Source organism: Euleptes europaea, chromosome 6, assembly GCF_029931775.1.
Source record: "Euleptes europaea isolate rEulEur1 chromosome 6, rEulEur1.hap1, whole genome shotgun sequence".
NCBI classification, from domain to species: Eukaryota; Metazoa; Chordata; class Lepidosauria; order Squamata; family Sphaerodactylidae; genus Euleptes; species Euleptes europaea.
Window position 1 is genome coordinate 76880416 of NC_079317.1, and position 26205 is coordinate 76906620.

At 41.2% G+C, this 26205-nt stretch overlaps 1 non-coding gene across 1 annotated transcript; it reads right to left on the minus strand.

Annotated features, from left to right (window-relative positions):
• Positions 1–1659: 1659 nt before the first annotated feature.
• TRNAD-GUC (transfer RNA aspartic acid (anticodon GUC)) lies at positions 1660–1731 on the minus strand. Its single transcript has one exon. It is a non-coding gene; the product is annotated as a tRNA-Asp (tRNA).
• Positions 1732–26205: the final 24474 nt, after the last annotated feature.

Below are 26205 nucleotides of genomic sequence, written 5' to 3' on the forward strand. Positions count from 1 at the left end.
CTGTCACCTGGAGATCAGTTGTAATAGCAGGCGATCTCCAGCCACGACCTGGATGTTGGCAACCCTACAATCAGAACACCTTCAAAAGTCAAAAGTCAGTGAGATGTAGTAGTAGTAACAATAGGGTTGCCAACTGCCAGGTAGTAGCAGGAGATCTCCTGCTAATTCAACTGATCTCCAGCCGATAGAGATCAGATCACCTGGAGAAAAATGGCCGCTTTGGCAATTGAACTCTATGGCATTGAAGTCCCTCCCCAAACCCCACCCTCCTCAGGCTCCACTCCCAAAATCTCCTGCCGGTTGAGAAGAGGGACCCGGCAACCCTAAGTAACAATGAGGAGAAAATGCAAATTAGGACAAATCTGTTAAGTAAGAAGCACTGTTTGGATGGCATCCCTAACATACATACCACCTACAGATGCTGATGGCATGAGTCCTTCCAACCTTCTACTGCTTGGAAATTAAAACCTGACAGCAAGAATAACTATCAGATTGGAAGGCTTCCACCTACTCTTCAATGGAAACAAAAACAGTTTGGATTTGAAGATGTATAAATGAGATGTCATGTTGTAATTAGTACAATTCCAACTGCACATCCTTAAAAAAGCTTTGTAAAAATCACCATCAGGATGGTGGTGCCAAACCAACAAACCAATTTGTACCAATCATGAAATACCAAATTGGTAATGCTATAACTAGGTAATTCAATTATTAAATTAACTCCAGCAGTTTTCACCTTTATAATGAGGAACCCAAGACAGTGCTTGGAATCAAACAGCTGTTCCACACATTCTGTCAAATTTCTCTGGGAAATTAAAGAATGAGCGGTGTCATAGCTGTCATGATATCAGTCAATTTTAAGACAGAAATCTGTTTCTCCAGGTTGAAAGTGTTGACTGGTGTGTATTAGAACTGTGATACATGTCTTCTTTGAATGCCTGTCAACTTTTAAATTGTAGCAATAATTTTTTTTGTTCTGTTAACACTTATTCATAAAGCTTTTAAAAATTTAATCATGTAGTTATTGTAATCAAAATGTTAATCTCTGAATCAGGATGTATGACATTTCCTTTTCTGATTCCTGATCCATACAATCCTGGAGAAGATGCTCTTATTCCGGTAGCTGATAACACTAAACAACTTGAACATGGGAGGTCTGATAGTTGTTCTGGTGAATTGCTTTCTGGTTTCTGCCTGGCAGTGGGCTGTGTACGAAGGGCTGTGTACTTATTAGATATGTGCCTGATAGGGATACTATCCAAACAGAACAGTTTGTCAATGTTCCTGCCAAACAAGGAAAGAAAATACCAAGACTATGGTCACACAGCCCAGATAACCTACAAGAACAAAAGACCATCCTTATTGGAGTTTCTCTGCACAGTGTTTTTCATCATTTTAACTGTCTTCCAATAATGTAATCATTCCTAAAGTGGCTTTAGGAAGACTTTCTGGTTATTTTTGTATAAGCACAGGGCCTATTTGCATGAACTATTTCTTTTTTCCTCTGGCATTTCTCCAGTCTTCTAAGGGCAGACACATGAAGCTGCCATATACTGAACCAGACTCTTGGTCCATCAAAGTCAGTACTGTCTACTCAGACCGGCAGTGGCTCTCCAGGCAGAGGTCTTTCACACCCCCTACTTGCCTAGTCCCTTTAACTGGAGCTGCCAGGGATTGAACCTGGGACCTTCTGCATGACAAGCAGATGCTGTACCACCAAGCCACAGCCCCTCTGATTGTGCCTCCTGGGAGGCAGGCACTGTTGCACAGCTGAGGAGAACAGTACTGATTCTCTCCCCCTACCCCACTCCAGTTATAGTTCATCTCTTTGGCATCTAAGAGATGGCATGACATTTGTAGGGTACTAACACTTTCCATATGTAGGCATGAAGAAAGATAATAGATAATAGAAGCAGAGACAAGACAATACCAAGACAATGCCGCTTCCAGTGACAGATACTAAGCATGACTGCAGGCAAAAGAAGCAAAGGCATATTCTCTCTTTCTGGCAAAAGAATTCATTTACACTGCAGATGGGGAGGAATTAAAGTAACCACCCCACAACAAAAGCTGGGCCAAGCACAATGACAAGTAATATGTGATGAACAATATGTTATGAACAAAGAGCAATGTAATCTAATGGGGTTGACAATAGAATTGCCATTTTGAATGGCAAGCTGCATATATATTGTTATATTGAGTTTATGTTTTAATGGTTGGTTGGTTGTATTTGTTAGAATAAAATTGTGTTCAAGCGATAAACAAAAAGAAAAGAAACATGAGATGAAGCATTCAAGTTCTTACTCCGCCTGCGTACTAGGTTCTTCATTTATTTCTTAGCACTGTTTTGAATTTCTCAGGAGCACTACGTGATCTGTGGAAGAGATGTGTGATACCATGCTACAGATCCTTACTCCAGTCCTTCAATAACCTCCTTCAAACTGCAAGCCCTCTCCCTTAGTTGCTCCCATAGCTGAAGTGGCAGCAGAAGTCTGCATTTCTGGGAACTGGGTGCATTACAGTGCATACCAGGCTGTGAATTATGGAAATGGAAAGTAGCTGTGTGTGCACACCTGGAGAAAATGGCCACTTTGGCAATTGGACTCTATGGCACTGAAGTCCCTTCCCTCCCCAAACCCTGCCCTCCTCAGGCTCTGCCCCCAAAACCTCTTGCCGGTGGCAAAGAGGGACCTGGCAACTCTAGTTAGGAAGCATCTGATGCTACAGACTCACCATAACCAAACAAGGCTGGGTCGGTTCATGGCCTGGATGGGCCATCTCGTGGGGACCTCCATGAATTTTATGATGGCAAATAGGTGGGATAATGTAATAAATACCGATTTTTTTTTGGTCTTCCTTTGAAATTCCTTCCCACTCCTGGATATGTAGGTGTCCAGGTTTAGAGGACTAGTGTGAGTGGGCAGAGAAGATTGACAGATCTTTTTACCCTTCTCCTTAGTTGACGTTTTAATTTTGATGTAAAATATGGCTATAATATAATCTCCATTGAAGTCTGTGAGAAAAGTCTTCTGGAGAAGATCCTGTTTGCTACCAAAACAGACAATGGATCACTGAAGTAAACCTAGCTATTTATGTCTACAATTCAACACAAAGTTGTTTTTGTTCTTCTACAGTCATTAATAAATAAAAAGAACAAAGATTCAGACTCCATAATGTCCTCCAGATTGTCATAGGTACATTCTGTTTTGACAATACCAACGTATCGATTTTTTTTTGGTCTTGCAGCAGTTTGTTACAGCTCTCCAGTAAGTAGCTGCAAAGTGATCGAGAAATGTAATTCCTCCCCCCTCTTCCATTAAAATACAGTCAGCAGCAAACCAAAAGGGAAAAGGAATGGATGGGCTGAAAGGAACTTCTTGTATCAGAACCCAGAGGGTCTCAGGAGAACCAACTCCATTAATATCTGAAAGAAAAGTTGAGAAGTTAGTTATCTTCTCTCCAGGCAGGCATCTTTACCAATAGAAATCTAACGATGCAATCCTATGGAGTTACCCCAGTCTAAATACAAGCACCAATACCTTTATTGGCATAATATATTTAAAAGAATTAAAAAATTGAATGTGAAAAGCTAGTTTGGATACATGTTTAATCTTTAATGTTGAGATTCTCTTTCTGGCTAAGTTCCCATTGGTTGATTGCTGTCATCAGGAATTTCGCCACACTTTCTGTAATTTCTGGGTCCCGATCAGATAGTAGTTTTTGGAATGTTTTCCTGTTGTTTGAGAAGGAATTCGGAATTAAAGATTTTATTGTTCTCTCTTGAAGTGTCATATAGATGGCATTCCAGGAGTATGTGGGACAGGGACTCAGGACATCCTGCACCACATCTACAGACTCTATGCACTCCAGTCTAAAGCTACTGATTTCAATGGGATTAGTTTGGATAAGTCTACGTGGTATTGCTCTGCAAATCTTACTAAGGAAACACTTGTGCTAAACATGAGTTCGATCCCTATGGAAGTCGGTTTCAGGTAGCCGGCTCAAGGTTGACTCAGCCTTCCATTCTTCTGAGGTCGGTGAAATGAGTACCCAGCTTGCTGGGGGTAAAGGGAAGATGACTGGGGAAGGCACTGGCAAACCACCCTGCAAACAATGTCTGCCTTGGAAACGCCGGGATGTGACGTCACCCCATGGGTCAGGAATGACCCGGTGCTTGCACAGGGGACCTTTACCTTTTACCTTTAAACATGTGCATAAAATATCCTATTTTTAAAGCTCTTCTTGTTCCTGAACACATTGTATTAGGGCAAGCAGCATTCGCTATGGGCGAAAATGCATGGTCGCTTTAGCCTCCTTTATTTCCTGTTTCAGCCAGGATTCCGCCAGGATCGAACACATGCGTTTTGCTGAACGTGTGTTCAATCCTGGCGGAATCCTGGCTGAAACAGGGAATAAAGGAGGCTAAAGCGACCATGCGTTTTCGCCCTATGTCTATGAAATCTGGCCATCCAGAGGACATATCCTTAAAGCTGTTTAAGTGCTGGTTTCATTTACAGTGGCCTCAGTTAACAGATGTTGTATTTGATTTTAATTTATTGGTTGTATAGAACTGAGACACTGGGTATTCCAAGATGGTGTGATTATGGAAGAAAATCACTGGGAAGTATTAACATTTTTGAAAGCCTACTTCATCGAAATATCAATTTCTGAGAACATCTGTCGTTAGAAAGAAGATACACTATGTAAGGTGTAATGCAGAAACAACACACCTGATTTACAGTGAAATCCTAAGCAAAGATAAACATTTTTAAACCCAATGGGCTTAGAAGAGTGTGACTCTGCTTAGAACTACACTGTAAAAAGAAAAAAAAAGGATTGCACTGTCATTGAAAGTTCAAAGCTGGAATGTGTGGGTTTCGAATATTGTCTACAAATTATCATATTTACTAAAATGACTATAAGGATTTTTTTGCATATAGCAATTACACTCTTGAACAGCAACAAAAATGTATCTAGGAATGCTCCTATGCTATCAATAATATGTAGGAGCCCTGTGGCACAGAGTGGTAAGCTGCAGTACTGCAGTCCAAGCTCTGCTCACGACCTGAGTTCGATCCTGACAGAGGTTGGTTTCAGGTAGTCGGCTCAAGGTTGACTCAGCCTTCCATCCTTCCGAGGTAGTTAAAATGAGTACCCAGCTTGCTGTGGGTAAAAGGAAGATGACTGGGGAAGGCACTGACAACCCCCCCCCCTGTAAACAAAGTCTGCCTAGAAAACATCGGGATGTGACGTCACCCCATGGTTCAGGAGTGACCCAGTGCTTGCACAGGGGACCTTTACCTTTTATCAATAATATGTAGGAATGAGGAATACTTGATCTTTGTCACCAGCAACCCATCCTTACACTTAAGCATATATTTTTTAGCTCCAGAGAGATAGAAAGAAGCAAAGAGAGCAACATGAGAATAGTGTCATTTTGTTATTAATTCTGGAAGCTTGAGAAAGTGGGTTCTGGATTTCTATATGCATTTCACTGTCATATTTGTCTTCTGGCTTCTCTTCTGTGTTTGATCTGGTTCTTTCAGAGACAACATTACCTCACAGGAACCAGAGACATGTGGTGTTGCATACAACAGTACAGTGAATGCCAGTAGTCTTTATTTCCTTGCTAAATCTCAGAATTCCTTCACTGCAGGAAATGAAGTCTTCCAGCCATTATGCTGCTAAAGCAGCAACAGCAGGGATTCAGTGAGTCCTCTCATTGATTACATGATGGAACGGTTTCTTCTGCAAAGGAGCAAGGAAATAGAATTGTTTGGTGGAGGAGGGAAAAAATGGTCTTTGCGAGGGTAAGCCATAATACACTGTGATAGAAAATGATCAATGGGGATTAACGCATGGGCAGAATGTTTTTGGTTCGCTCCTCCCTTATCTCACAATATTTTAATCTGAGACTGGATAGTCAAATGCATGACGCTAGCCTATCCCACTGTAAGTCTGAAGCAAGTAGCAGCTGGAGGTTCCCTGGGCGTTTGAGCCACCCATATAATGTGGGACAATAGGGGAGTGACCGCCGTGTCATCGCCCAAGGATTGGCTGAGGGGTTATCCAATCAAAGGCCAATTATCCTCTCTTTTTTTTTCCTTGGGACACCAGTGTTCTGGTATACCATTGTCTCAACCTGTCAAGCATTGATCTTCTCAGGCATAAGATGGCTTTTTGGAGTGGGACAGTGGAATGCATACTAGAGTGAAAGAGGTGCATTGGTGCTACTGAAAAAAAGATGAGGTGGGTATTTTTTCGCTGAGATGTTAGAAAACCGGCAATCTGGTGAAGCTAGCAAACCTCAGTAGTTTACAGGCATTGCAAACGAACTCACTAATAGAAGCTGGTGTGGATGACAGGATGGCTGAGGGATCAATAGTTATGAGGTCATCCACGAAAAGCTCCTGTGATCCCCCTGCCTCCATCACCGGTGCAGCATTGACGCCAGTGCAGCATCGGTCACCACTACAACATTCATGCTGCAAGCAAGGTCTCTTGGCTGGATGCTGGGGTCCCCGCGAAAAATTCTATCAAGTTGTTTGTAATAGTTACAGTAATGTGGGGAGTTTCCAGAAATACTATTGTGCCCCATGGATCTTTAGTATTCTTTACGAAGAAGTTTTGTCTTCGTGCGGCACTCTACTGCTGAGCGGCTATGACCCCACAGCCTCATCTGTTCCGAAATCTTCGCAAACACATCAGTGTTCCTGTGACAAGATCCAAGAGCCTCCTGGACCTTGGCTTATCCCCATATAGCGATGAGGTCCAGGGTCTTTCTCTCTCGCCATGACATCCCACACGCCCCCTTCGAACGTCCCGACGCAGACATGTTCTTTGCCAAAAAATAGACAGTGGATGAAGCGTCTACCTTCTCTCCCTCAATAATGCCACTTTTGAGACAGATTCATTCAAAAGTCCTCCCCACACAAGCCCACACACAATCCGTTATGAGTGACCAATAGAGTGACGGAATGCGGGGAATGATGGAAAATAGCGGGAAAGGTAGCAATTGCTCGTGCAGAAAAGGGGGCAGGATGGGGGAGACCAGTAAGGGGCGTGTCCTTGAACAAAAGGAGGTTAGTAGTGGGCTAGTCTTGTGATTACACGCATGCCGGCGTTCCGGTAATGTAGCGAAATTTTTAAAGTAGAGGTTTAGCACTGAAAATATTGCTACTTTCCAAACCAGGGTGTCGTAGGCCAACCTGAGCTGCCCTCCTCCTCTGAGGAAGAGGAGGAGTGGGAACCTGGGCCCGTTCCTCCAATGACTGCACTGGAACAGCAGGAACTGGCATCAGAGCCACCAAGGCCCATGGCAGGAGATGAGGGCTGCTCATTTTGGCAGCAAACAGAACAGCAAGAAGAGCAGGACTCCTCGCCTGCAAGTTCTCCCAAGCCGGCTGAGAAGCAGAGAATCAAGGCCCGGCTTCAATTAAGGGAACGAAGGCAAAAGGCCAGGTGGGCCTTGAGAGATAGAGCAAAGACAATCAAGCCTAATCAGGGAGGAGTGGAAAATGCTGGAACCGCAAGGCTGATAAAAAGCCAGGCAGATTGCCAGAGTTCTTGTGGGTTCAACACATGTTGAAGGCCACTGACTGAAAGAAGCTCCAGCAACCGAAGTCATCCCAGTCAACCCCGGCGTGCAAGCTGATGCCTGATCTGAGAGACAAGGAGATTGGACTGGTAAGTGCCTCTACTCCTTTACCTGCTAATTACCTTGGTCTAGCCCGGTCCACGGGAAGAGAAAAGCCTGCGTCAGGCTCTGGTCAACGCAGTACTCCCATTGCTGTTGTTGAAACCAGAGGCCAAGCCTTGGGCCTGTTACTGCCTGCACGCTACACTCCTGCCTGAGTACGACACAGGGATTGCTTAACCCGTTTGAAATTCGCGCCTAAGGTGGGTCTGATGCGCAGTCCATGGATGGTCATGCATTTAGACCATGGGAATTCGCTACTTTTGGGGCACAAAGGCGAGACAAATTGGCCATGCGTTAATCCCCAATGACACATACAAGAGAACATTTTAAAAGGGCCATCTGGATTACAAAACTGTATAAGGCAATTGCGCCAAAATAGTCATGTGATCAGATATAAAAAGCCTGCAAATCATGCAAAGCCAGTTTTAAAGGGGTGTCTCTCAGGAAATAAAAGGCTGCTATGTGTCGGACTAGGACCTGGGAAACCCATGTTCAAATCCCCACTCACGCCATGGAAGCTTGCTGGGTGACCTTGGGCCAGTACACACTCACAACCCTGACCCTGGCTAGTATTTGGATGGGAAACCTCCAAGGAATACCAGGGTTGTGACGTGGAGGCTAGTTCTACTTATCATTTGAAGGGAGGTTTGAAAACTCCAACTAATGACTGGCTCTTATCACAGTTTTCTAAAAGGGCCAATAAGATTTCTATATCCATCCTGCTGTCTGATTGGTTCTTTTCTTACCATGCTAAGGGATCAATACAACAGCTCTATTTTCCCTCCTTTTTCTCGAATAGGTTAGCTTTACAAACCTTGTTTTGCATGATTGTTCCGGTTGCTACTCCACATAAAGATCTTAAATTCATTCTAATATATATATATATATATTCTGTTTACAATTATAAATATACCAATATATACATGTGTTTTTTTAAATTTCCTGATATCATTCCCCCCTTGGTCTTGCGGAATACACATTGTTTGCAAGTGTTCAAAACATTACTAGCCTAAAGTGGAACTCTACTGGGGTAAACAGCTTACAAATTGCCTGCTTAAAGTATGCCTTCCCCCTGCATCAGGTTAAGTTTATGGCCAATTCACACAGTGCTCAAAATGGCACAAAATGCCAGCAAAAAAATGACTGTTAAACAATGGTCTTATTTCTTTGTCTCATTTTACTGAACAGAATCCAACTGAGTGTCATGGGAGAATGTTGACTTGATCTTTGATGTTGAGCATACTGTGAGGAGGATACAGTGTTTGTTTCACCAAACACAGAAAGCCCACCACCATTTAAGCCTGTGTTCAGAGTCATGTGAATTGATTCCCAAATGTCTGACGAGATGGTGTGGCTGTACTGCAGATAGGGTTGCCAACCTCCAAGTGGTGGCTGGAGCTCTCTCGCTATTACAACTGATCTCCAGGCAACAGAGATCAGTTCCCCTGGAGCAAATGGCTGCTTTGGCAATTTGACTCCATGGCATTGAAGTCCCTCCCCTCTCCAAATTCCGCCCTCCTCAGTCTCCATCGCCCAAATCTCCAGGTATTTCCCAACTTGGACCTGGCAACCCTAGCAGCAGATCTTAAAAAGAGGGGGGGAATTGCTGACAAGTTCTGAATGATGGAAGTTTGTTATTTCTTTTGCTGTGAAAATGGATTTTCAGCTACAGTAAGTATGGTATTATGTAAAGTGATAGATTGCATGCATTATATAGCAGCAAACATCAAGGGCATCTTGTGACTGCTATTTATCACTTTTCCTGCAGGGAGTCAGACTTTGGGCATGATTCAGTACCCTCTGAAAACAAAACAAAAAAATCTCATCCACTGCAAAAGGAGAACAGTGAGTATGTTTCTTATGTATTTATCATGCTGTGAATGTTGAAATGGGAAGCAGAGCAAGTGACTTAAGTAATTTTTCACCTTTGTTGTAAAATAAGCCACTAGTGGGATGCATTTCTTCATGATGGTTACTGCATCATGGTGAAAGTTTTCCAGATTAAAATTAACATCTTGTTTGCACTCTGATTAGGTCTCTCTTCACCACCAGAGGGGAAGTTTTTGGGGTGGAGCCTGAGGAGGGTGGGGTTTGGGGAGGGTAGGGACTTCAATGCCATAAAGTCCAATTGCCAAAGCAGCCATATTCTCCAGGAGAACTGATCTCTGTTTCCTGGAGATCAGTTGTAATAGCAGGAGATCTCCAGCTACTACCTGGCAGGTGGCAACCCTAAGTCTGATGCAGCTGCTTAGAATAAAGAGGGTGAAGGGAAAGGGAAAGTATCACTAGAAAGTGGATTGGTGTTGCTTGGTTATGCTCCATGCAACTGAGTTGATGGCCAATTATAACATTAATATTCGAATCCTGTTCGAATCATGCTTGTAGGTGGGAACAAGTCAGCTGCGCGAGAACGCCGAAGGAGATTATACAATGTGAAATGAATACTATTTGCTCTGGAAAGCACTGTTAACCTTTTCTGCTATTTCCACTGTGACCTTATAGATCACCATAAAAAATATCATGGGACAACAGGATAGGTGTAGCTTAAGCCAGTGGAGTACGAGAAAGCTTTCTGTTGCACTGTGGCTCAAAAACAAACAGACAAAATGTTTGAACATGTCTTAAGAGATGTTGCTGCTGACCACTCCTATTGACCTTCTTGCTACCAGTGAATGAAGGTTTGGAAGCTTGGAACAACGTTGGGCACGGAGTGTGGGAATGATTATAGAGTAGTTACCCTTGGTTTTACCACTTTGATTCGGGAAATGCAACAATCTCTGCCTGATCTCCCCACTGTGTGAGGTCAGTGCTGCTCACCGAAGCAGGCAGTATTTATGGGGCAAACAGGCAGTATTTATGGGGCCCTGCACAAAAGTCCAGGATGTGGCCCCAGAATCACTGCCACTCCCTTCTAGGGAATCCATTCTGGCCCACCTTGCAAGAGTTAAGCAAGGGGGGTATTCATCCCTGTGAATGGGCAGGAGCCATCGCAGGAATCCAGCTGCTGGGCATAAGTGGCTGTCAACCCAAGCAGGCAGCCTGAGCTCGAAATGGGCTGGGTGTGAGGAGCAGCAGCAAGAGCTTGCTCTTTTATTCTCCTCCCTCTACATAGGAAGGGCGGGGCCATGGGTAGTTGCCCTCCTCCCCAACATAGGGAGGAGGGCAGCTGTTACTGTGGCCCATTAGCTAAGACTGCCAAGGTGGCAAAATAAGGTTGGTGAGGCCAGCCATGACTGATGGTACATTTATTTATTTATTTTTATATCAAATCAAATCACACCTTTATTGGAAAAAAAGTAAATACATATTGAGGTTAAAAGGAGATTTATAAACTTTGAATGGACATCTCTTCCTTACAACATTAAAAAAATAAAACTTTAATATAAGTCCCAGAAAGCTAGCAACCCTTGCTGTAACCTGGGGATAAATATCACTTAAAAGAAATTGAACTAACTCCTTATTATCAGTGCTACCGGGGCAGTCTGTCAGAAGGGGTTCAATAATCTGTTCCCATAAAGGTGAGCCATGCTTGCAGTGTAGTAGAACATGGGCCACTGTTTCAACCTGTCCAGAGGCACAAGAACACAGCCTTTTCTCATAGGGGACTCTGGCATATCTGCCCGTGGTCCAGGCCATGGGGAGAAAATTTAGACGGGCTTGCATAAAAAGACGTCTCAAGAAAGGGGAGGTCAGGGTGCAGAAGTAGCTAGGTAGTGAGCCCAGAGCCGGATAGATACCAAGGGCTATGGGTGAGCAAGAGTTTGTAGCTCTAGCAAGGAGCATTTGTTTTTCAATGTCAGTAATCCTTATATTGTCGAAGACTTTCACTGTCAGAATTCATTGGTTCTTGTAGGTAATCCGGGCTGTGTAACCATGGTCTTGGTATTTTCTTTCCTGACGTTTCACCAGCAGCTGTGGCAGGCATCTTCAGAGGAGTAATACGGAAGGACAGTGTCTCTCAGTGTCAAGTGTGTAGGAAGAGTAATATATAGTCAGAAAGGGGGGGGGGTTGAGCTGAATCATTGTCCTGCAAAAGTATCAAAGGTAATGTGCTAATCATTGTCCTGTAAGTATCAAGATAATGTGCTAATGAGGGTGTGGTATGTTAATATGGAACCATTGTATCCTGAAGTGATCTGTTAATGTGTGAAATCCAAAGCTAATCTGCATGGCTATTGTTGACTGTAGTCTTTGTTAGTCTGGAGGTTTTCAGGACAGGAAGCCAAGCCTTATTCATTCTTAAACTCTCTTCTTTTCTGTTAAAGTTGTGCTGATGTTTATGAATTTCAATAGCTTCTCTGTGCAATCTGACAAAATAGTTGGTAGAACTGTCCAGTCTTTCAGTGTCAGTCCATGTTCTGCCACTGCTGATTTCTCAGGTTGGCCAAGTCTGCAGTATCTTTCATGTTCTTTTATCTTTGTTTGTATGCTGCGTTTTGTTGTCCCGATGTAAACTTGTCCACAGCTACAAGGTATACGATATACTCCTGCAGAGGTGAGGGGGTCTGTTTTGTCTTTGGCTGATCATAGCATTTGTTCTATTTTCTTGGTGGGTTTAAACACAGTTTGTAGGTTATGTTTTTTCAAAAGTTTCTCCATCCTATCAGTGACTCCTTTAATAAATGGCAAGAATACCTTTCCTATGGGAGACTGTTTTTCCTGAGTTTTCTGATTTTTGTTTGGTTTAATGGCCCTTCTGATTTCATTTCTGGAATAGCCGTTTGCTAGCAGTGCGTGATTTAGATGATTAGTTTCTTCCTTGAGAAACTGTGGTTCACAGATCCGTCTTGCACTGTCCATTAATGTTTTGATTATTCCTCTTTTCTGTCGGGGTTGGGAGTTTTTGTGTAAGTAGCGATCTGTGTGAGTTGGTTTCCGGTAGGCCTTGTGACCTAACTGAAAGTTTGTTTTACAGATGACAAGGGTATCAAGAAATGGGAGTTTACCCTCAATTTCCTTTCCCATGGTAAACTGAATGTTTGGATGGATATTATTAAGATGGTTTAGAAAGTCCATTAATTTTTCTTCACCATGGCTTCAGTGTTACTCCTCTGAAGATGCCTGCCACAGCTGCTGGCGAAACGTCAGGAAAGAAAATACCAAGACCACGGTTACACAGCCTGGATAACCTACAAGAATCAGTAATCCGTAGTTCTAGAGTTCTTTTTTTATATATAAATTTTTATTAATTTTTATAACATAACATAAAAACAAACTAATAATACAACAAAAAATACAAAATACAAGAGAGTATCTATATATCTTAATTTTTCATTATCAGAATTCTTAATTATTATTCAAAAAGATACCCCTACCCCCTCCACCCACCAAACAAAAAAGTGACCCTCCACCCGACTTCCGAAGAAGTGTCTGAACAGTATTTATTATGTTTGTTACACAGAAAGTACAATATTATTAAAACTAATTTCTATATCTCGTTAATTAATAATGTAAAATCCATTTTTGCCAAATTATCCCAATATGAGGCGGCCTTAAACCATGTTTTTTTTTTATTCTTCCATATCTTTTCCGTGTAGGAATTCTGTTAATTTGGCCATCCTCATATACATCCATATTTTATTTCTCCAGTCTGTGATTGATGGTTTATTAGCTTGCTTCCAAACCTTAGCTATCACAATTCTTGCAGCAGCAAAACTGTACTGACAAATAACCCTATCATTATCCTTCATATTTTTAGGAGGAATTCCCAGTAAGCAAAACACTGACTTCCTCTTTACTCTATCAATAATCAAATTATTCGTTTCCCTCAATACTTTTTTTCCAAAAACTTTTAATTTTCTTACAAGACCACCATACATGCATATATGTACCTCTTTCCTTCTGGCATTTCCAACATAATCCAGTATCACCTCTATTCATTTTAGATAGCATCACTGGAGTTATATACCATCTATAGAACATTTTATAAAGATTCTCTCTAATTTCATTGGTTATTGTAAATTTAAATTCTCTCTTCCATAAAAATTTCCCATCTTTCCAGTTCAATATTAAATCCTAAATCCTTCATCCATGTAATCATAACTGGTTTAATTCTTTCTTGTTCTAAATTAGTCACAATTAATAGTTTATATATTCTGCCAATCCCTTATTTCCTTTTATCAATATTTTCTCTAGTTCAGATTTGTTTTTATTAAATCCATAATGATTATCTTTATTAAATATATCTCTTAACCTATAATACAAATATATCTCTTAACCTATAATACAAAAACCAATCTTTTATTTCGAGCTCTTCCCTGCTTTTTAAAATCCATTTTCCATCTTTCCAGTCAATAATGTTTCTATAAATACCTATTTCTAAATTTAACTGTTTCCCCTTCTCATATGAGCTTCTACTGGATTAACCCATCCCGGCGTTTTATTTTCTAAAACCCTTCTATACTTTTTCCAAATCTGGAAAAGTCCAGCTCTAATTATATGAATATTAAACTCTTTATTTACCTTTTCCTTCTCGTACCATAGATATGCATGCCACCCAAAATGTAAATTATAGCCCTCTAATTCTAATAATTTAGTATTTTCTAACATAATCCAAGTCTTTAATCAAACAAAACAAGATGTCTCATAATACATTTTTAGATCTGGTAACTCTAAACCTCCTGTTTCCCTTAGTTGAATCAAATTCTTATATGCAATTCTATGTTTTCCTTTATTCCACAAGAACTTTAAAATATCATCTTTCCATATTTTGAATATTTTGGTTCCTTTAATAATTGGTAAATTTTGAAATAAAAAAGCATCTTAGGTAAAACCATCATTTTAATTACCAAAATTCTACCCCATAGTGTTAAAGGTATTTCCCCCCAATTTTTTAAATCTGTGCTAATTTTCTGCCAAAGTGGTGTATAATTATTTTTAAATAGGTTAAAATTATTTGAAGTTAACCAAATACTCAAATATTTTATTTTATTTTCAATAGAAAAGCCAGTACATTTTGATAATTCTTGCTGCTGCGAGAGTGTCATATTCTTTACCAATATTTTTGTTTTATTTTTGTTTACTTTAAAACCCGCAAGCTTACCATAAACCTCTACCATTTTGTTCCATTCTACAATCTGACTAATAGGATCAATTAGAAAACAAACTAAATCATCCGCATAAGCTTTAACCTTAAAATGATTTCTCCCAATTTTATAACCCTTAATATCTACATTATTTCTAATCTTTCTCAATAAGACTTCTAATGTTATGATAAACAACAAAGGTGAAAGTGGACATCCTTGTCTAGTACCCTTTTGGATTTCAAATTGTGGTGTTAAATTTCCATTGATCAACAACCTAGCAGTTTGATAGGTATAGATATTTCCAATAGTTAATTGAAATTTCCCCCCAAAGTCCATATATTCTATTACTTTCTTCATAAATTTCCAAGTGACATTATCAAATGCTTTTTCTGCATCCAAAAATATCATTGCAAATGGTGTGGTACTAGTCTCTGCATATTCTAAAAGATCTAATACTACTCTAACATTTTGACTAATCAATCTTCCTGGAAGGAAACCTGCTTGATCTTCATGAATAATCTGATTCAGTACAATCTTCAATCTATTTGCTAAAATCGCTACAAAAAGCTTATAGTCATTATTCAATAGTGAAATTGGTCTATAGTTTTTAACATCCAATAAGTCAGAATTAGGTTTAGGAATGAAAACTATATTTGCTTTTTTCCAGGTGTTTGGTATAGATCCATTCTGCAAGCAATTATTCATTACTCTCAATAAGTATGGAGATAATTGGTCTATAAAAATTTTGTAATAAAGTGCTGTAAATCCATCTTCACCTGGTGCTTTATTTAATTTACTTTTACCTATTACTGTTTTTAATTCATCCATAGTTATATTGTGTGTGTGTGTTAAGTGCCGTCAAGTCGCTTCCGACTCATGGCGACCCTATGAATGAAAGTCCTCCAAAATGTCCTATCTTTGACAGCCTTGCTCAGATCTTGCAAATTGAAGGCTGTGGCTTCCTTTATTGAGTCAATCCATCTCTTCTTGATAGTTATATTAGCATCTAATAAATCTTTATGTTCTTGTAAAATTCCTTCCCATTCAAATTGTTTTAAATACACCTCTATTTCTTAGACACTGTTCCTTGCCTATAAAGATTTGAATAATAATCTATAAAAGTTTCAATAATTTTTTGTTTATCTGTTATAACCCTACCTTCTCTTTTTATTTTTAATATGGGTATTTTTTTCTCTTTATGTTTAAGTTGCCATGCTAGGAATTTACCTGGTTTATTTGTGCCTTTCTTAACTGCCTTTCTCCCTGTTTAATTTCCTCTAATATTTTCTTCTTTTTCCATTCTCTCTCTCTCTATACTACCTCAAATTTTGTTGTATTAATAAACCTCTTATAACTGCTTTACCTGCATCCCATACAGTCTCATCTGATATCCCTTTATCAGCATTTTCCAAAAAATAATTTTGCATATCCATTTTCACCTTATCTACAATTTTCTTATTTTTTAATAAATATTCATTAATAATCCAGGGTTTGTCTCTCTTCTTTTTCATATGAATTTTAAGCATTATCGCATTATGGTCAGACAAGACCTTAGGTAAGATTTCAATACCATCCGACAAATTTGTAATATCTTTAGACAACCAAAACATATCTATTCTTGAATGAGAACCATGTCTCGATGAATAAAAAGTATATCCCTTTTTCCCCCATTTACCAGTCTCCATAAGTCAAACATTTCCCATTGTTCTGTAGTATGATGAAAGATACCAGGTAGTTTACCTTTACATTTACCCTTTTTCTTCTTTGCTGACCTATCTAACTTTGGTTTTATTACACCATTAAAATCTCCCATCCAAATAATTTTTTTCATTAGCATATTCAGCTAATATCGATGCTAAATTAGTATAAAATAGTTTCTGATTGATGTTAGGAGCATAGATACCTACTAAAATTATCTTTTGAAAACCACTCATAATTTCTATCACCAAAATCCTCCCTTCTGTGTCTTTAAACAGAATCTTAGGTTCTAATGTTAAAGGGATATACATAGCTATTCCATTAATTTTCTTCTTTTCATTACATGATGTAAATAATTTACCCAGTTTTGTAGATTCCAACCTGTTAACATCTTTGACTATCATATGTGTCTCCTGTAGACAGAAAATATTTGCTTCAGATTTTTTGAAATGGTAAAATATTTTCTTCCTCTTAATTGGGGAATTCAAACCATTAACATTCCATGACAAAACTTGCAACATTTTAATAGTTAGTAAAGATCCATATTTAATTAATTTTTTTTCATTTTCTAGATTTATCCCATTGCTCCCCCCTCCCCTCTGACCCTAACCCATTACATTCCCCTTGTATATAGTTCAGCCAGCTGTTTCTTCATCCGATGATGCTGATTCTGCCCCCCCCAATTGCTTCTGCTGCCTTTTCTTCTTCAGTAAGGTCCTTTCCAGCCAGTTCTCTAGAAGGTTGTTGTGGTGGTTTACGTAAGTCTCCTTCATATCTTCTGAGAAACTGCTCTGCTTTGGCAACATCTGTAAACTTGAACCTTTTAGCCTTCAAGATGAAAGAAACTCCTTGAGGATATTCCCATCTATGTTGTATTCCATTATATCTCAGCCTTTCCACAAACTCTGCGAAGTCTTTTCTTTTCCTCAGTAATCTTCCCGGGATTTCCTTCATTAGCCTCACCGAGTTGCCCTCTATTTTAGTTCTAGAATTCTAAAGGCTTGTGCCTCATTTGGGGGAGTAGTGCCTCGAAGGATACCCCCATGGATTCGATTTTCTCACTGATATTCTTGCTCCAGGGTGAAACAGAGTGATTCGATAGCATATGCCACATCAGACTCAGAGGGGTGGCTCTATAGTGAAGCCTCAACCAGAACTTAAAAATAAGTAACCAGGCCCTCGTTTCTTATAGACCTAGCCCTGTCTCTAGTCAAAGAGTGGGGTATGGGACATAGGGTTTACCCCGATTCAGCGGTTTCCGGTTTGGGACGAACCGAATACAAAAAAAGGCAGGAAACAGGGGAGCCAAATTCCCCGACTTCAGTGTGTTCGGCAAATAAATTCGGCAAATTCGGGTTTCAGCACAGCAGCATAACCGTCAGGCTCTCCCCCTGCGCGCCTTCACGGGGCTTCCCTGAAGGCACGCGGGGGGCCCTTTAGGCGCAGATCTGTTTAAAGGGCCCCCTGCACGCCTTCAGGGAAGCCCCGTGAAGGCACACGGGGGGGGGAATTTCCCCCCGAACTCCGGATCTCACACCGAATTTCAGGGATCCGAAGTGGGGGAGTTCAGACTTCAGTACGGCCCGAATTTAAAAGGGCTGAATTTTGCCGAAGCCGAACTGTACTGAATTTTTTTTCAACAGCCCTAATGGGACACAGTTGGGAATTCCCAATATTCACTGCAGAAAGGAAGACTGGGCTGACTCTAGCTTCTGGTTGTGGGTTACCCAAATGAAAATTCCGTAAAGTAACAAGGGGAGATATTTTGTTATATATTTGATTTATATCCCACCCCTCCCCAGCAATGCTGGGCTCAGGGTGGCTCACAACTAGGGTTGCCAACCTCCAGGTGCTAGCTGGAGATCTCCTGCTATTACAACTGATCTCCAGCCGATAGAGTTCAGTTCACCAGGAGAAAATGGCCGCTTTGGCAATTGGACTCTATGGCATTGAAGCCCCTCACTCTCCAAAACCCACCCTCCTCAGGCTCTGCCCCAAAAATCTCCCGCCAATGGTGAAAAGGGACCTGGCTGTTGGAATATATGCCCTTTTGCGGAGTCACTTAACTCCAGATCCAGAGGGGGTCTTATCAGAGAGTTAGCTATATAGAGAGGACAGAGACTAACTCCTCCCTTTCTTCCTGTCCTTTTGATGTGCTTAGACTGATATTCTCAGGGGACTTTCGATTTCCCTTAGACAGACTTCTCATCTCTCCTTGCAACCTTCCAAGCAAGATGTGGCAGGCTTCCCATCCCCCACACAATGGGAGAGGGCAGGAACCAAGCTTTTCATACTTAGAAACTTAGTAAATTAAATTAGTTTAGGGGACGTATTGTCTCTTTACTATCACAAGTGTATTTCCACAATAAATGAGTTTTTAGTTTGATTAGAACAAAGCCTCCTGCTTTCTTTTGTTTTCTTCCTCATGCGCACGCACACACGCAATCTTCCGCTGTAGCTTAGCCTAGCACACTCTGCTAGTTACTCAGAATATCAGTCCAGTTGGGAACGACTTTGTTTGCTGTGCTTCTGAGAACCTACATTATTCATTCTGCAGTTCAGCAAGGCAAAGCCCTACTGAATGGCTGCCCCATGGTCAACACAGCATTTTAAAGCCCTTTAAAAAAAAGAACAGATTTACCCTTCCTGAAATCACAGGCCTTGGTGAATGAGCACGCTCTTTGTAGGTCGAGCCTTTGCATAAACTACTGTTCCAGCTTATTAAAGTAAACCAGACGAACTGGCAGGCTATTGCATACATTAGCACAGGATGGTGCCCAATTCGCTATAAGAGATTGTGTTTATGCAACAGAAAGATACTGAGCTCATTACTTTATTTGCCCCCATGAGCTACTCTCTTTTTGGAAAGAAAGATCATGAAGAGCTTCTTTAATACATTCCAAAAGACTCACTACTCTGCATTCCTGTGGATAAACCTGGTGCATTTTGGTTGCCTTAAACAATGAAACAGCAACCCAAGAATGTAGTTCAGGAAATACATTGGCCTTGACTGCTGAAGGATGGAAACTCCAAATATCTGACACCATTTAACAAGAAGACCACCTTTTTTCTTCTTCTCTGTGAGCTGGTCTTATATATATATAACTGGGCCAAAGCAAGGATTTTTTTGATAGGAAGGAGTGGGGGGAAAGGTGACCACCCTGGCTTTTAGGTTCCTTGAAAGACCTTTGTTTATCTTTCTCCTAACTTTTCTTAATTGTTGTTGGTTAGAAATGCTCATGGTTTTCATGCAGCATAGGGCTGTTGATTCGGTTCAGCCTGAACAGAAAAACAGCCGAATTTCTCTCAATTCGGCAGTTTTTCGGTTCGGACGAACCGAACTCAAAAAGGGGGGAACCGGGGAGCCGAATTGGCTGAGTTCGGGGTGTTCCTGAATAAATTCGGCTGATTAATATGTCAAGAAAATTGGGGAAAAATTATGGGGAGAATTCAGTGTGAGGAGACAATAAATGATAAAAAATTGCTGGCTTGATTCACACAAAAAAGTAAAATCATAATAGGGATTTTCTGCTTGAAACGGCAGGGAAACGAAGCCAAAACCATCCCTAGTGCTGTGCAATACAGAGCAGCAAGAATAGCAGTGCTTTCCTTGTAATTCATTAATAAATTTGCTTTCTGGCCCCACCTTAAATATGTTAATGTCATCTTTCATGGCTGAGTACATCTATTTGTTATTTCATCCTGCTTTCTAAGTCCGTCTGATAAATTAGCTCATCTGAGGTGCCTGAACTATAAATAAACACAACATCTGTCATACTGAAAGGCTTGAACGATTGGCTGTATACATGACTATCCAGAAATTCGCAAAACTGATTAGGATCTTTCCTTTGCTACAAATTAGGAGAGGAAAATGCACACATATACACAGTCTTCTTCCTGGACAAAGGGGATTCTGTATTCCTCATTGCTGATTGATCAAATGGGATTACAAAAACAAAGAGCACCATTTATTTATGCAATAATTAGTACAAGTGAAGGAATAAGGATGCAAAGCTCATATGTGGTATATCTGGAACGATTGCTTTTCTTCTTGAGAAATGGTTTTAGAACCTGGGAAGAGTTTGAATGGCCACTCAATAAGACTTATTCATTCTTAAGGCACTAGGCCAGATGTGTTGAACTCAAGTGTTACAAGGGTCGGATATAACATATATGTCACTTGGTCATGCCTCGCCAGCCCAGATCGAGAGTGAAGGGGGTTGATGCCTCGGCTGTAGGCTTGCCAGGCCCCGCAGCTCCACCGGCAGGAGCTTCGCAGGGCTGTGGCATTAGCGCGCGATGTGTGAGCGCGCTTGGTACGGTGCACCCGTGCACGCGCAATGCACCTACGTCACTTCTGGTTTAACCTGGAAGTGGCAGGGATGCTCTAGCGATCCCAGCCAAAACTCTATGGTTTCCATAGAGCTTTAGCCGAGGGTGCTAGAGCGTCTGAGTCATTTTTGGGTTCACCCAAAAGTGATGTGTGCGCTGTGTCTGCGTGCGTGTGCCTGCAGTGCCTGCTGGCTTTCAGCTGGCCGGCGGGCATCCCGGTGGATGGGCGGTAGTTTACCCACCACCACCGGGCAATTGGCAACCCTACTCGGCTGGCTCGCAGGCTGGAGAAGAGATCTCAAGGGGCCAGATCCGGCCCAGTGGCCTTATGTTTGACACCCCTTCACTTGACCTTTCTATGAACAGGAGGTTTAAATATAATACAGATCTGCACTACTTTCATCTTGCCTTCTCAAATAGATCTGGTTTGTTAGCTTAAATAGTTTATAAAATTCATCACTGCATTCACACTGAGGGCTGATTCACAATGAAATTGGTGTATATGATTGCGGCTGAAGAGGGTCATTCACCTCTTTATATATCAGAGAGATATACTCTTTTTGCCACAAATGTGGTGTCCTGCCATCCTTGGTTATCTCATTAATAGACTTTTGGAGATTAGTTTCAATCTCCTCTTCAAAACATTTGTAGTATTTTCCTGTCAATCCAGACCTACTTTCAATTTTCCAATTGCATGTGTTACTTCTTGTATTGTTATATTCTGATTCCAGATCTCCTTGTCTTCCTCTGTAAAGTTATTCAAGGAGTCTCCTTTTATGAAGTCTTCCATCTCCTCCAAACTGGGGCATGTTTTGCTCTGATAAAGATTGTGAAGAAGGAGAGAAATTGTTCATGTATATCACTTTAAAAAAAATGTCTCTTCATCCTTCTTGACTTCTGTTATAGCCTTCTTATCCACTTCCTTTTTTAAGGTGTGAAATAGGTATCTACCAGGTTTGTTGGCATGTAGGAAAAAATCTTTGCTTGGCAAAAACCATCTTCCTTTGTAATTCCTCCATATCTAACATATTAATTTTGTTCCTTGTTTTCTTGATTTCCTTTAAGATATTTCTCTTTTGTGTTTTGGCATGTTGTTCTTCCAAGTTCTTTAATCTTCTGTGAGTTTTTTCCTTTGTTCCAGTTTCAGTTTTCTCATTTTTGCATTTATTGCCATTAATTTGCCTCTTATAAAGGCCTTGCTCGCATCCCATATTGTTGCACAGGAAACCTCCAGTGTGTTATTTAATTCAAATAATTCCTTTAAATCTTTTCTGCACTTCTTTACTATTTCCTCGTTCAGTAAGATATTGTCATTCAATCTCCATCTTCTCCTTCCTTGATTATTACATTCCCAAATCAGGTTTAAGGGATTATGATCAGCAAACGTCTTCAATAGGATTTCAACACTTTCTAGATTAGTAAGCAATGTTTTTGAAAACCAACCTATCTGTTCTTGAATAAGAGTTATGCTTGTCAGAGTAGAATGTGTAGCTCCTTTTCTTGGGATTCTTGCTTCTCCATTCATCTTTTAATTGTAAAAGTTTCATATAATTGAGGACCTTTTTCAGCAGTTTACCAACTCTTTTTTTTAATAACTGTTGCTGTCAGATCTTGAAAAATCTGCATATGTTTGCCCTTATAGAGTAGGGGATTGTCTCTTTCATGTTACAGTATTGCGTCTTTTATTCTTTTTTGAGAGAATTTAACGAAGCTATCTCTTGGGAGGTTGTTGTTTCTTGCAAAATTAGAGTCAATTCTGTAAATGTTATTTATATCCGGAAAATCTCCTTGCATATGCATGTAATCTTGGATTAATTCTCTAAAACTGCCCTCGAAGTTGTCTTTCCTGAATTCTTCTTCAATCCCACGAGATTTCAAATTCAGTTCTCTATTCTGAATTTTCAAGATCTCGATTCTTCATTCTGCACTATTTTTCCAGATCTCCTGTTTCTGCACTTTAGTCACCACTAACTTTTGATCTGACCTTAAGTCTTTTATATCCTTTGTGTTGTCTGCAATCTGGGTTTTAATGTTTGACAGAGACTCTCACATCTCTGTTTGTAGGATTTTACATCTGTTGTAAAACATCTTTCTTCTAATCCCATGAACTGATTAGCCAGATCCTGAAGTTGTTCTGAAAATGAATTTTTAGAACTATTCGCATTAGTTTTTACTTCCTGATCTTTTTCAAATTCCTCTTCACTGAGTTGTTTGGAGGCTTTAGCACTGATTCTGCTTCTTGATTTGTTTTTGGACATAACTGTATAATCTATGAACTGCATGAAAAGGAAAAGCTACTCAGACTCCAGTTGAAAAAATGTGGCCTTTAGAGCTCACAAGAGTCTTCATTAGAAACAGCAATATTTCAAGTTGTTGCCTTTGGCTGGACCTTATACTGTGTTGACATTTGGGAACTCTCTTTCTGTGTTGTTTTCCTTTTAGAAAATCTCTCAGAGTGTGGCCGTTTGTAGAACTTCAAATGCTCTAAAATTGTTTAATCCTGTTCCATAGAAAGTTCACCATGTTTTAGAGATTCAACATGGTACAGCCATAGCTAGCATCTTGCAGCAATAATTTATCTGTGTACAACTATGGGTTATCTTTCTAAGCCACATAATCTTTTTCTTGACTTCTATCTTGGTATATTTCTCATGCACTGTAGCTCTCCGACAGCAGTATACACAGAATGCTCTTCAAACAAAAAGATGCAGCATCAAAACAGCAGCACTGAAAATCCAGCTCTTCTGCATATTTTGAGGGGTTTGCTAAGCACCTACAAGGTAGGGTATTCTACTTCCTATTGCCTGGGTAAATCTGGTTTAATCTATTCCATGTCAGGTATGGAAAAGGGAAAGGCCATGGGTCAGTAGCAGATCATATGCTCTGTATATAGAAGGCCCCGGATTTAATATTTAAATTGGTCTATATAGTATCAGCCTGTGTGGTTGTTTGTCTTTGTGACACATGATAACTAGGGATGTGCATGGGGGCAGAATGCGGTGGGGGATGATGCCACAATCAATAAGGTGTTGGGTAAAGGGAGATACAGTGGTGGAAGGACATGTCAGATAAGGGGAAGGGACCGCAAATGTTAGCATGCTGTTGTCCTTTCTGGTTCTTCTTCCAGCTAGGGTGATGCTGGTGACCATACCAATATCTTGCTGGGCTTTAATACTTTGCTTTTAAATGCTCAGTTACAGGCAAAACAGCAGCCATCCAGAATTTAATTCTGGATGAAAGGGCTGACTTGGCATTTATCACTAAGACCTGGCTGGAAAAGGGGGGAGACATTAACTTATCCCACCTATGTCCCCTGGGGTACTCAGTGATGAATCAGTATTGGTCTGGTGGGTAGGGCTGTCAATTCGGTTCATCCCAAACCAAAAAACAGCTGCATTTCCCCTGATTCGGCGGTTTTTAGTTCGGATGGAACCGAACTCAAAAAAGGTGGGAAAACGGGGAGCCAAATTCAGTGAGTTCGGGGTGTTCGGCGAATAAATTTGGCAAATTCGGGGTTCGGCGCAGCAGCGTAACCATCAGTTAGTAAGCAGCATTCTCCCACGGCCAATCGGTGGCCAAGCTGGGTTTTCTTCTGGCCAATCAGTCGCGATTGAGTGCATGAGCCCAGATGCTGCATGGCCTGGGGAGAGAAAGAGAGAGTATCTGTTTGTGTGAGAGAGATCCGTCTTGGGGGGGGGGGTGCGTGTGCCATTCCGTGGCTGCAGGGGGTGCATTTTTGGGTTTAGAGCCACCAAACTTTCAGCATAGCTTCAGAGGACCCTTCTTGCAAGAACCCCCAAGTTTTGTAAATATTGGATCAGGGGGGAAAAATATGGGCCCCAGAAGGGGTCCCCCCTTAATATGCATTTTTATTCCATTTTCAGCACACATTCGCACCATTCCGTGGCTGCAGGGGGCACATTTTTGGGGGTAGAACCCCCAAACCTTCAGCATAGCTTCAGAGGACCCTTCTTGCAAGAACCCCCAAGTTTTGTAAATATTGGATCGGGGAGCTGTAATATGGGGCCAGGAAGGGGTCCCCCCCACCCTTAATGTGCATCTCTGACAATGGTGGTTTGCAATTAGCAGAGCTTGCCTCCCACGCCCAAAGCTCCCAGCCCCGACAAACAGCTGAGCTGAGGGGAGCAAGGGCAGGGCAGGTGCAAAGAAGATGGAACAGAAGACATCCACAGTAAGACCCGTTTTTGGGCTTTTCTCTATAATTTTTCTCCTGTGTGTGTGTGTGGGGGGGGAGCAGAGTCTATGTGTGTGTGGGGAGGGAGAAGTTTCTGTGGGTGGGGGAGGAAGCCAAAGGGGGCTTTCACCTGTTCTGCCTGGGGTGTGTGCCCCCTCCAGTCTCTCTCTCCCTGGTTTGAGGGGGGGCTTCAGTTGTGTGTCCTCAGGTTTTCCCTCATTCATAAGATCTATTAGGTCTATTTTGATGCTTGCTCAAAACTGGTTTTCAAATTGTGACTTAAAGAATGCATTTTCCTGGTCCCGAGTCTGATGCAAAAGGGGAAATTCCACCCCCTCCTGCTCCTTATGCATAGCTAGCATGCCTCTGTCCCTTTCCATGGTTTGCAAACTCCCAGGTGTCACATCTTGCTTTGCATGGTTGCAAACATGTTGCTTTGCATGGTTTGCATGGTTTGCATGGTTGCAAACATGTTGCTTTTCATGGTTTGCAAACTTCGTCGCACCTGCCTCACCCTTGCTCCCCCCAGCTCAGCTGTTTGTCGGGGCTGGGAGCTATGGGAGTGGGCGGCAAGCTCTGCTAATTGCAACCCCCCATTGTCAGAGATGCACATTAAGGAGGGGGACCCCTTTTGGGGCCCATATCTAAGCCCCCCCCGACCCAATCTTTACAAAACTTGGGGGTTCTTGCAAGAAGGGTCCCCTCAAGCTAAGCTGAAAGTTTGGGACCTCTACCCCCAAAAATGCCCCCCAGAGCCACGGAAAGGCGCGATTGTGTTTTTAATGGCTTTATTCGGCCGAATTTTTCCCCGAACTCCGGATCTCATGCCGAATTGCATGGACCCAAAGCGGGGGAGTTAGGACTTCAGCATTTCTCGAATAAAAACAGGCCAAATGTTGCCGAATCCAAATTTTACCGATTTTTTTTTTCAACAGCCCTACTGGTGGGTGGAAAGGAGATGTCACTGTAGTCTGTTGGGATGTCTAGCCTGATGTCTTGTACAAGATTCTGCTGGTTTTGAGCATGTGTACCTAGTGTTGGGAGTGTGCAACAGGATTGGGATTCTTTTCTCTTTTTTCCAAGGTAGGGCACCTGCCTTTTAAAGCAAAAAAGTGTCAAATTATAAGTGAAATTATTGGAATGGGATCACCATCAAACCATTTACAGGTTACAGTAGTAAAGGGTTTGTAAGCTCTCCAGCTCTTCCACTGTATTGCAGATTTTGTTCAAAATAATTACATTATTCAAAATAATTA